This window comes from Alligator sinensis, unplaced genomic scaffold (genome assembly GCF_000455745.1).
Source record: "Alligator sinensis unplaced genomic scaffold, ASM45574v1 scaffold98_1, whole genome shotgun sequence".
Lineage (NCBI taxonomy): Eukaryota > Metazoa > Chordata > Crocodylia > Alligatoridae > Alligator > Alligator sinensis.
The window spans coordinates 2,097,400-2,101,666 of record NW_005842058.1 but is presented as its reverse complement, the minus strand read 5'-3'; positions in this window follow the sequence as shown (position 1 = coordinate 2,101,666).

Below are 4,267 nucleotides of genomic sequence, written 5' to 3'. Positions count from 1 at the left end.
CCGCCGGAACGAGAAACCAAAGACCCAACAAACGGTACTGCTCCCCCTGCCCACGGTGAGATCGTGGGTTCCTTTTCTCTTGACCCACTGCAGGCCAGCCTGAACAACTAGACCACCGGAGGAGCAGCTGCTAACCTGTCCCTACCCTCAAACGCCTCTGCTCTTTGCCTCCTGGGCAAAAGATCAGTGGCCACAGCCTGGCAGCATCTGAACATCGCAGGACAAGCATCTCTGAGTGCCTCCTGGCAGACACTTTGCCGCTGCCTAGATCGTCATAGATGTCATCGTCAGTAGGGCTGGAAGGGACCTCGTAAGAGCCTTGGGTCCAGCTCCCGACCTGAGGGGCAGGAAGCCAGCTGGGGTCAAAGGATCCCAGCAAGATAGGCGTCCAAAGGTTTCTTAAAAGTGTCCAGAGGAGGTGCTTGCACCACTTTGGGGGCGGGGGAGTCTATTCCGGGCTCGGGGGACTCGGGTGGTAAAGAGGTCTTTCCTTATGTCCAGCCTAAAACGGTCTTTCGGGAGACTGTGACCGTGGGACCTTGTCTTCCCTTGGGGAGACCTGGTGAACAGACGTTCTCCCAGGGCCCGATGCACCCCCCGATACACTTATAGGCTGCCACCAAGTCACCCCTGGGCCTTTGCTTCTCCCGGCTGAAGAGCCCTGTGCCTCTCCACCTCTCCTCGTAAGGCCTGTTCTCTTGCCCACCGACTGTGCGCGTGGCTCTCCTCTGGATGCTAGCGAGCGTCTCCACGTCCTTTCTAAAGCGTGGAGCCCAGAATTGGACGCGGTCCTCCAGCTGTGGCCTCACTGAGGCTGAGTCAAGCGGAAGGATGCCTCCCCGGGAGCTGCGCTGGAAGATGCGGGCCAGTTTGGTTTGCTTTGCCAGCTGCGGCATTGCACCGGCGGCTCGCGGCCATGGAGCCGATTCCCCAGCCGTCGGACCGTAGGGTTGCTGAGGCCACAGCCCTCCGGATTGACCACAAGGACCTCGTGGGACAGGGGGGCAGAGGCTTTTTTGACAGCCAAATGTATGCTATCGACCTCTTCTCCTTTGTGCAGGTGACGCGTCACCTGGTCATAGAAGGCAAGGAGGAGGGTCAGGTAAGACCTACGCGCAACAAAGCCGTGCTGGCTACCCCTCGGCATACGGCCGTCTGGTAGTCTGTTGTGAACGGCGTCTTTGAGGACTGCTCCCAAGATCTTTCCAGGGATTGAGGTCATACGGATGGGCCTGGATCTTCTTTCCATCCGTTCTCGAAGATGGGCCCCGCGTCGGCCCTCTTCCAGTCTCCAGTAAACTCTGCCAGCGCTGCAAGGTCTCAAATACCCTCGCCGTTGGCCGCGCCGCGATGTCAGCCAGCTCCGTTAGCGCTCTCGGGGGCAGCTGATTTGCAGGTGTCCGGCCTCTTAAGGTGCACTCTCATGAGGTCCTCGTCCAAGATGGGCATACACTCGCCTGCAACCTGGCAGTCTTGCGTCTCGTGAGGTGGAGCGATGGCCTTGGGCGGGTGGAAGACCGACGCAAAGTAATCATCCAGGCAATTAGCCTGTTCCTGGCTGTGGGTGGTCAGCCGCCCCGTTGGGTTTCGCAAGGGTCCTCATTGTTCTCCCTGTGGCTGTTGTCTTCGGTAGTCAGGGAGGGCTGCGGGTGGGATGACCGTGGTGGAGAATGACTGCCATGGCTACCGCGAGAGCCACGGTGCTGCGGGCAGGGCCGAGCGCTGCCTCTTTGGTGCTTGTTCCTCATCCTGCAGGCAGAAGAAGCCTTTCCTGTCCCCCGCCTCTTTCTCTCCAGCTGCCGCTCAAAGTTGAGGGACCCTTAATTAAATTGGATGAAGGATAGATTCTTTCCTTGGCTTATCTCTTGGGTGAAGCGCAGTGATTAAATGCAATGTGTTTGGTAGAGGGAGGCTTCTTGTCAAAGGTGCGCTCGAATGACTGGCGAGGCTGGAGGAGTGCAGAGAAGGGCGCTGGGCATGGCAGCGAATAAACCGAATACGGGCTGGCAGTGTGCTCTCGTTGCACCGAGAGCCCGTTGCACCGTGCGTCGTGCCCACGGGGGTGACCCATGGCAAGCACGAGAAGCGAGCCTGCCACCCTATTCGGCCGTGGCGAGGCCTCCCCTTGGGTACCGTGTCTGGTTTTGGGCCCCATGCTTCAGAGAAGATGCGAACAAAGTAGGGTGCAGTGGAGAGCAACCAAACTGATGAAAGGTCTGGGAAATATGACGCCTGAGGAAAAGCTGAAAGACCAGGAAGTCTGAAGGAGGTGGGGTTTGTTAAATCGTCAAAGACCCGCTGAGTCCTTGTAAAGAGGATGGAGGTAAACTATTCAGAGTTTCATAGTTGGTCGGGTCGGAAGGGACCCAAGCAGATCATCGAGTCCAACCCCCTGCCATGGCAGGAAAGAGCGCTGGGGTCAAACGACCCCGGCTAGGCGTCTATCTAGCCTCCTTTTGAAGACGCCCAGGGTAGAAGCCAGCATCGCTTTGCTTGGAAGTTGGTTCCAGGTCCTAGCCACCCTGACTGTGAAGTAGCACCTCTTGATGTCTAGCCTGAATCTACTTTCTGTCAACTTATGGCCGTTATTCCTTGTTACCCCCAGGCGTGCTCGGGGGAACAGGGACTCTCCCATTGCCTGCTGGTCCCCTCTCAGCCTTCTCTTGTGGAGGCTGAACAGGTTCAGGTCCCATAGCCTCTCCTCGTAGTGTTGCCCTGAGGGATCAGGCCAAGGCTCAGGATCTCAACGTTGGGCTGTTAGACAGGAGGGTGTGGAGTACAATGATAGAGTTGCTGGTTTTACTGGGTCTTTTGTTTTTCAAATGCTGGTCTTGTCTCTGTTCCTGGGTGAGGTCCGTGGTTCCTGGGTGAATCAATGCGAGGTGATGGCCCGGTCCTTACAGGCCATTCAGTAGAGGCCTGCTACCATTGTATTTCAGTCATTGTCAATCATTCTCATTCATCAGGGAACCAGTTTACATGGGTGGGGTACAGTGAATCCTATTATTGCAATCTGGGATGTCCAGGCAGAGGACACAAGATGGAGGCTTGACATATAAAATGGAAACTTGACATGACTTTGGTTCACTTAAAAACACAGGCCTAAACCATACAATATCCCTATGAAATGATAAAAATCAATACGAAAATGATAAGAATACAATATACAACAGTAAAAATTAATACAGACCTAATAATTATATGATATAAAACAAGGGATATCCAAAACCAAAAACTTGCCAGCAGAATAAAAATGTTTAAAGCGTATCCTAAGTTTGAGCTCACTTATACTTAACTATAGGGAATAGAGAGGGAGAGAAAAGTCAGAAACGGTTGGGGAAGGGGAGAGAATGCATTTTCAAGTTTAAAAAAAAAAGAAAAACTGGGGGTTTTGCTACAGTAGGGCCTGCCCTGCTGCCCCCTGATCATGTGAGTGGCCCTTCTCCGGACCCTCTCGATGCTGGCCACATCCCTCCTGGAGCGTGGCGCCCAGACCTGGATGCGGTACTTCAGCTGTGGCCTGAGCAGTGTCGCATAGAGGGGGAGGATCACCTCCTTGGTCCTGCTCGTGATGCATCTGTGGATGCACGACAAGGTGCGGTCGGCCTTCCTGACCGCGTCACCACATTGGCAGCCCATGTTCATCTTGGAGTCTATAATGACTCCATGATCCTTTTCTGCCTCTGTGCTGATGAGAAGGGAGTTCCCCAGCCTGTAGGTCTGCTGCTGGTTCTTCCTCCCCAGGTGCAGCACCTTGCACTTGTCAGTGTTGAAACCCATCCTGTTCTCATCTGCCCACCCCTGCAACCTGTCTGGGTCTGATTGCAGCCTGTCCCTCCCTTCTAGCACGCCCACCTCTCCCCACATCTTAGTGTTGTCTGCGAATTTGAACAAGGTGCTTTTCACCCCCTTGTCCAAGTCGCCGATGAAGATGTTGAACGGTGCGGGCCCGAGGACTGAGCCCTGGTGGACCCCGCTGTCCACGTCCCTCCAGGTCAGAAATGACCCATCCACCACCGCTCTCTGGTTGCGGCCCTCCAGCCAACTGGCGACCCATCTGACTGTGTAGGCATCGATGCCACAATGTCCTGATTTTTTAATGAGATTGGGGTGAGAGACAGCGTCGAAGGCCTTCCTGAAGTCCAGAAAGACTACGTCCACCGCGACCCCTGCGTCCAAGGATTTTGTGACCTGGTCGTAGAAGGCCACCAGGTTGGTCTGACAGGACCTGCCTCGAATGAACCTGTGTCGGCTGCCCCTAAGCATA